Source organism: Poeciliopsis prolifica, unplaced genomic scaffold (assembly GCF_027474105.1).
Source record: "Poeciliopsis prolifica strain line A6 unplaced genomic scaffold, Auburn_PproV2 SCAFFOLD004, whole genome shotgun sequence".
Taxonomy (NCBI): domain Eukaryota; kingdom Metazoa; phylum Chordata; class Actinopteri; order Cyprinodontiformes; family Poeciliidae; genus Poeciliopsis; species Poeciliopsis prolifica.
Window position 1 is genome coordinate 15,840,698 of NW_026562379.1, and position 8,185 is coordinate 15,848,882.

Below are 8,185 nucleotides of genomic sequence, written 5' to 3' on the forward strand. Positions count from 1 at the left end.
GAAAACCTACAGCAAGGAGCTTCAATCTACCCTGACAGCCTCCTTTCGCTCTCCATCTTTGTGCGGCGCAGACATAAACTCTTCCTCTTTTTGTCTGAAACTCTCGATGTTTTCACTCAGTCTTTGAGAACCAACGAGCTTCTACTTGTGCCATTTCTTTTCCTGGGGTCCAAATGAAGCAGTACTTCCTGAAATATGGAGTAGTGGAGTGTTATGAGTATCTGCGCAGTGTTTTGTGGGAGGTCTGGAGCGCGGTGTGGCAGAAACACAGGGAGGGATATGAGGAGAACAAATCATCGAAAAGATGCTGGCTTCAATTAGCTGAACAATGCAAAGATCCTACCAAGTATTTTTGCTTAGTTTCATACAAAAACTAGCTCGCAAGTAACATTTCTACAAGATTTAGGAGCTTGTAGAAATGCTTGTAAGCCGATATTGATTTAAAAAATGGCCATTCACTGGCAGATTATTTTACTTACTATTTTACCATGTTCCAACTCAAACAACTTAGTACTTTTCATCAATATTGAGGCTTAAAACAAACTCATATATGACTGGGAAGTTACTTGAAAATTAGATTGGCTATATTTCAAGTGTACTTAGATTTTTCCAGCGTAAATTAGGGTAAAAATACTTTGTAAAATTTTGTGTTTTGCACAATGTATCTGCACCAACATCAGTACTGGATGGTTTTAGTCCCTTTTTTGCAAAAATAAAGGAAGATTGATGTTGAAATCCGACATTTATTTCCACATTTCTGCCTTTTCTTTGAGAGGAAAGAGGTTTGTCGTGTTGCATTTGTTTGGTCATGTGACAGTGCAGTGCTGCAGCAAAGGATTGTGGGAGTTCAACCGAAGCAAAGATGTTGTGGGGAGGTCAAAGGTTTGTGAAATATCTCAATATACTTGAAACAAGACAAAACTAACTTACAAGTATCTTTTCAGCAAGTCATAGGAGCTTATTAAAGTAAATAATTCCTTAGTACCTACGAAAAAAATGCCAGTTTATTTCACTTACTTCACAGTCAACAGGCGCTGTGCCGTTACCTAGCAACCCAAGCCAAGTCCGTTGCCTAGCAACCCAGTCCAGGGTTGCTAGGCAACCCAGTCCAACACCGACTGAGTTCAATGAACCAAACTCTTTGAAAAACCTGTACCTCTCTTGGCCTGTGGGGGCGCTGCACTGAGAACCACAGAAGGATAAAAACATGAAAACCTCTGAAGAAGACATGGATGCAACTTCCTTCTTCATGAAACGTGAACAAACGTGGAGTAGCGTCAGATTTTAGCTGTTGTTGGATTTCGGTTTTGTCTCTAGTAAATAAAAATCACGAATCCTCTCTCCCGCTAACGCTAGACACATGTGTTTGTTTTGGTTACGTTTACCCAGAATGCCTCGCGCTATAGTCCACTTCCTGCCTGTGGAGCAATATCCAGTCCACTTGGCGTTCACAATTACATTCAAACCGCACCAGGTCAACCAAATCAACAAACAAATTGAATTTCTAGACAACTTATGCTTTGATGAAAGCGGAATAAACAGGACTGGTGTGAATGCACCGTTAGTTTTATTTTATTCATCTTACAATTAGCCAAAAGCTACTTGGTAAGATTTTGTGTTTTTGCCACGAAGTGTTGCTAAAAGCCTTGCTGTTCTCTGAGCTCATCGCCGGTGTTTCCCGGCGATTTGCAAAAGTATGTCTGGGAAACACATTTATCAGTGGAGTCACCAAAAGCTCTCCTGTAGAGAAGCATGTTGACGGAGAGCCTGCTCGGTGCAAATGAAGCTAAACGGGAGAGAATAACACTCAGGAGCTGAAAATGACAGCGAACACGAGACTGGCAGCTGTGTTTATGGAGCAGGGTGTGGGAGACTCCAGCGCCGTCCAGAAAATGGCTCCCATGACCCGCCCAGATGTTGCACTGTGACTCCATCGTGTTCATGTGGGAGCGCCGGTCCTGATATCAAGTTAGTTGTTACTCCCTGTCTGGAAACGGAGAACTCGCAGTCAGGAATGTTTGGTGAAATATAAGCATGTGTGGGTGGCGACAGGTGCGCATGCTGTTGCTGGAACAGTAATCTTTCAAAATAAAAATAATCATATTTTGAAGGATTTACTCATTTCTTCTCAAATAAGTATGTTTATCTGTTTTGTTTACTTCCTGTCTTTTTTTTGTAAAGTCTATGAAGAGGAACTCGCGTCAACCAATACCATGCAGTTATGTTTTTACACCAGCAGGTGGCGTACCCTACAGTAACTAACATAAACAACTTACTACATTAAAATAAAAGTTTCATTCTTCACAATTTTCAACTTAAAATGTTAGCTTTATATCTTTTCTGTCATTTTTTTATATTAACTTTGTTTTTAGCAGGAAAATCACAACCATAAAAGAAGATCTTTAGGTTTGAGCTAAAAATTTACTTTGTGAAAATTAATTGTTTAGTTTGAAAGTTAAATTTTTTATTTGAAAGTTAAATGTTTTGTTTGAAAGTTAATTTTTTAGTTTGAATGTTAAATGTTTAGTTTGAAAGTTAAATTTTTAATTTGAAATTTAAATGTTTCAATTGAAAATTACATGTGTTTAATTTGGAAAATAAATATTTTGTTAAAATACAATATGCGTATAATGTAGAACTGCATATTTAATTTACAAATAAAATATTTAGCTTCCTAATTTAATATTTACATTGTGAAGTAAATATCTAGCTTGGATTGATTTACAAATGTATGAATAACCAGGAAAATGTGACTTTTTAAAGATTAAATTAGCCAATATATTACTTTTGTTACTGTGTAACTTTTCTTGTGCAAAATTTGGAATATTATTCGTGTTATATTTGTTTCTTTGCCTTTTTCTTCAGCTGTGCTGACATAATCCTGGTGTTTTTATGTGAGCAGCTTAGTTTAGTTTGTTGACAGTAAAATGAACCTTGAATCTTATTGATGACCCAAACCAGCTGTTGCTGTAAAATGAGCCGACATATTCTGTATTAATTGATTAGATAATTGATGTTCCTTCCTGATTAATTTGTTAACATTTATCCCATCATTCCTGATATTTGGTAGCAAGTTGCTATTTACTCACTAATCTGTTGCAATGTGCAGGTTTTCTGTGATGTTTCCACTGACTTCTTTTTAAATCTTTGTAAATATATTTCAATTAAATAAATCCTTTTCTGTTTCCTGGTTTGTTTGGAGGCACAAACATTGTAACTCTTCATGTTGTTGGTTGTTGGAAATGAATTCATCCAGTCTGTCAGTGTTTTTCATCTAAACCTTTAAAAAATGAATAAAAATGAACATTCAGACTCAGTTTCATCTTTTCACTGTTTTTAAAAAATATGAAATTATATTGCATCACCTCAAAGGCCATTGAAAGTATTGGATTTTAGCATGACTCAGAAGACGAGCTGACTCCAAGTCGCTTCAAAACCACAAGAAGAGCTCAGTCAGCGACTGTTTCAGCTTCCCTCTGCTGCTGCTGGGAATTTTATGAACTAACAGGAGCCTCCAGTTTTCTTTTTCCCTCACTGTGTCCAACTCCTCTTCAGCTGACTGCTTCCCCCTCCGTGTAGCTACGTCCAAGGCGCCACCCCTAAAGCCTGCCTCTCTCCACCGCAGCTGCCAAGAATAAGACAGGCTGATGTGGGGGCCCCATGAGGGAGGCCCCGGCGCTGGTGAAATAGTGCTTCTCCAGCCTGAACACGCTCGCTCTGCTGAATTCAGCCACTTGGCTCTGTTTATTTAATATTCAGTCAGCTGTGGGGAGTGGGGTTAGCCACAGCTTATAAAACTCAGTCAGCATGACCAAGATATAACTCCCATCCCCCCTCATTCTTTCGAAACCGCACAGCACATACATGAACACGCACACACGCAGCGGCGCTGGAGCGAATTCTCCTGCATCGTACAGAACAACACTTCGGAGAATTTATCTGTGTTTTCTCTTTCATTCAAACGCAAACAGCTTTTATTTGTTTTAGTGCTGCTTGAGATAAAGTGATGACATGTGATATTTATCTAAAAGGTGACCAGAGGTCACCTGACCTGAGAAGTTATTTGCTTCCTTCAATGGGTTGTTCATTAAATATTTCCCTCAAAATCATTCTCAGATAATGTGTTTTGGAGCTGAAGCTGGCCATGCCCTCTACCTCAATGTTTACAAAATGGCTACAAATGTTTACAAAATGGCTACAAACAGATCCACAATCATACAATCGTACACCATTGAAAAGCAGAAGTAGGGCCTCCTGCACAACCAACAAGAATGCAGCAAGTGGTTTCTGGATGATGAGTCAACCAGATATTTATCTTTTCCAGCAGCCATTGTACAGCACATCCAGCAGTAAAGCCAGCTGACCAAATGTGCTGGAACTCAGCCTGGGTTGCTAGGTAACGCGCAGAATTCCACTGGGGTTGCTAAGTAACGTGCAGCGCCTGCTGATTTGTGACGTCACATTTCACAAGTTTTTGAAACGGCTAATTTCCAGACAATAAGAAAAGATTAACTTATTTCCAAAAACTCGTTTTTCTGCATGAATCCTAGAAGCGCTGATTCACTCGGTTGTTTTGTAAACTGTCAGTTGAATGACTGTCAGTTTTGGTTGTTAAAATTGTTCAAGTAGCTAAACATTTATATTCAAACTCTAAACAGCCTTAGGGTTAGCTAAACTAATGTTTTAGTTAGCAGTGCTCAGCACTGCTTTCTTTGAGAACTCAAAGAAATGTTTTAATTTTATTAACGTTTTGGCTGGTATTTGGTAAAACAAACAAAAAAAAACATGGGCACCAGTGGAAACATCTTTAAAGCTTGTCCAGTGGACAAATATGCATTTTTAATAATTCTCCCAGCAGCTAATATTCATCCCCCACCCTGCTGGGGAAACAAACCCCAGCATGCATTAGCCATAGCTTGACTGGGGAGGCTCCATGGCAACCTCTGGGGTCAGGGGTCGCAGAGAAAGGTTGCTTTTATCTGCTAATGAGGTCGATACCTGGGGCTCCATGTCTCTCCACCTCTTTTTCTCTGCCTCTCCCTGTGTAGTCGAACTCCGGAGGGGGTAGCGCCGGCTATGAATGCCTGCCAAGTGACACCAATGCCATCTTCACTCATCTTGTGAGCCGCGCACTTTGACGCCAGCTGAGCGGGTGGGACGGCGTGTATGGGGCACCGCACTGTAGGGAGGATAACAAACGGCTCCAAAATTGTTGTCTCCCGGTCTGGCTCCTCATTGTGTCATAAATGTTCACATGCAAAGTGACAGTCGCCCCACGATCCCGTTGATTGGTGATTCCCGTACCTCGGCGTTCAGAGCTTGATGGATTGCCCCTTGTACCAACACGGTTTATGTTAAGCAGTGAAAGTGGGTTTTGATTGATGTTGCGTCACTGTGGTTCTTAGACACAAATCAAGTCAAGATTTTCTGTGTCGCACGTTTCAGCAACCAGGCAGTCCAAAGAGCTTTGCACCATAAAGACATAAAATTATGAAACAAGCAATAAACATCACATTTCACCAAATGCCATCAAAATACATTAAATATGTTGATCAATGTTCCACCTCCTACTAATTAAAGGAAACTCCAAACAGTTGGGTTTTAGCCTTAATTTAATAAAGCTCAAGAGTTTTGGCTAGCTTTTTTTAAAAAGTTTTTTGAAGTTTGTTCCAGATTTAAAGTCGTAATCTTGGATTGTTTGAGTTTATTTATTCTGTTCCTCTTTCTTCAATTAGATCAGTTCTGTTTCTTCTTTTAAATTCTTTTTAGTGATTTCAGTTTATTTCTTGTTTGTGGATATTGTTATTCTAGTTTATTATTCTCTTAGGTCTAGTTATTCTTTAGTTATTCTCACCTGCCATTAGTTAGCTAATCAGTCCAGGTCCATTCTCCCAGCATTCATTCTCCCAATATGTAGACTCCATTTCTCCTCTCACCAGTTCCTCCTGTTTTCTCCCTGTTACTTTCTGTGTCGATCTTGATATTCTGGATTCTTGTGATTTTTGCTCCTCCTCTGGCTCCTTGTGCTCCTATGGGGATTTTTTTTTTTCTCCAGATCTCGTTGAGACCTTAGTCCTCTAACCCTGGAGATGTTCTTCAGGTGATAGAAGGCCGATTTTATGTCTGTCTTTATGTGGCTTTGAAGGTTCAGGCTTAATCTCTAGTTTCCAGCTGTAATAACTGAAGCTGTGCATCGACTCCAGATCGCTCCTCTTTAGGTCCAAAGATAATAACTTCAGCTTTTGTTTCTGTTCAGCTGGACATTTACCTGCTCTAAGCATGTGTTCAGTGACTGGATGGTGACATTGTAATGTAGAACTGTGCATCATCTGCTTGGTTATCGTCGCTAATCTTATTTCTTGTTATAATCTGAGCCAGTGGGAGCATGTAGATATTGAATAATAGGGGTCCCAGGATTGAACTTTGCGGCACACCACACTTATCAAAACAAAAAAATCCCTGTTCTTTAAACCTATTCAGAACCTCACCGGAGAGTCGGATCCAACTCTCCAGTGGTTTCAGTTGTATATAATGTTCAACATTGAGGTCCAACTTAACCGGCAATGTGGTTCTTCTGCAGTCTATATGGATGTCACTGAACACTTTGAGTAGGCCAGTCTCAGTACTGTGGAAACCCCAGAAACCCAATTGACAGACGTCAAAGCTGTTGGTCATCGTTAGGAAGCTTTTCAACTGTTGAAGCAGATTTTTCAAAACTTTTTGTGATGAGTGGAAGGTTGCAAATTGGCCTGTAGTTCTCCAGTATTATTTGTCTGAATAGTTATCAGTAGCTTGATAACAGATGTTTTCAAAGCATGGAGGAAAACACCTGACGAGAGGGACCACCATTTTAGTAACGTTCATCATTTTAACATGTTTTTGGAGGAGCAGACCTTCCCGTTGAATGAGGTCTTAATGCCACTGCAGAACATGCTCCCTCACTGGCACATGTGCCCCTTTCACCAGCCCCCGTCCCGTTTATTCACACACGCCCCCTGTCATGTCTGCCGGACTGAGAAAGGAGTCCATTAACTCTGATTTAGTGGCAGTGTCATGCAGTTGCCTTTGTGAAGCGGTGACATCCGCTGAATGGGAATCAGATCACAACGTTCTGCCCCTCCTCCTCCATCGTTGCCTCTCTTGGCTCCACATCCCGGGTGTAGGGAAAAGTCGGTGCGTCTACGGTGGGAGTGTGAGGGTTGTGGAGGGGTAGCGGTGTGAATTGAGAGGGTTTTGCCGCCACATGTCTTTGAGTGGCGGACTCTTTGTGCCTGGGCCAGCCTGTTTGTTTAGCTTTTCCTCATGGAGCCACCTCACACGTCGCTGATTCTCAGAGATGAGCAACGACCAGAAGCTCATCATGCATCATCTTTGAATGGACCAACGTGGATTTTATGGTTGTAAAATCTAATCAAAGACAACTTCAAACACAAACATCATCCATCAACAAAGGTTATTGTTGGTAACACTGAAACAACATATGCATACTTTCTACAAGTCTGAACCGAAAGTGATGCGCCATCTTAGTAGACAAGCACAATTCAAGGCTTGACTCTCTTGACCAAAGTCTAAGACAAAGTTACATGAAGAAAATGGCTGCTGTTAGGATTGACCAAAATGAGACAAAGAGGGACAACATGTGAGACGATGTGGACAAGCTGCCTACAATTTGCTGACACAATATAGTTAACTACATAGTGAACATGAAGAGTTCGTACACCATGAAGGAGCTTTGCCTGAAATCTATGGCGGCTTACAACGTTTAATCAGTAATCAGATACCCTGCAGGAATAATTAGCTGGTCAATAGAGGAGATAAAGACCATGGATGTTAAGACTCAGCAGCTTCTAACCATGCATGGAGGTTCCACCCCAAAACCAGCACCCTGAGACTGTAAACGAGCCACAAGGAAGGAGGCAGAGGATTAGTGAGCGTGAGAGCCATGTTTGAGAAATATTTTAATCTCCGTAACCATTCAGCTGTCCAAAACGCCTGAGTGGACCTAGCTCCGCCTTAGAGACACAGCTCCTCCCCCACCCAACTCCTTCAGACTTGCCAGCAGCAATTAGCAACCACATGGTGGAACTGTGCATCTCAGTATAGGAGTTACTTCTCTGGAACGCTGGTAAAACCGGTGGTTAAAGGGTTAATAGAGGAGCCATGTTGGGATGAGTTCCTGAAGGCA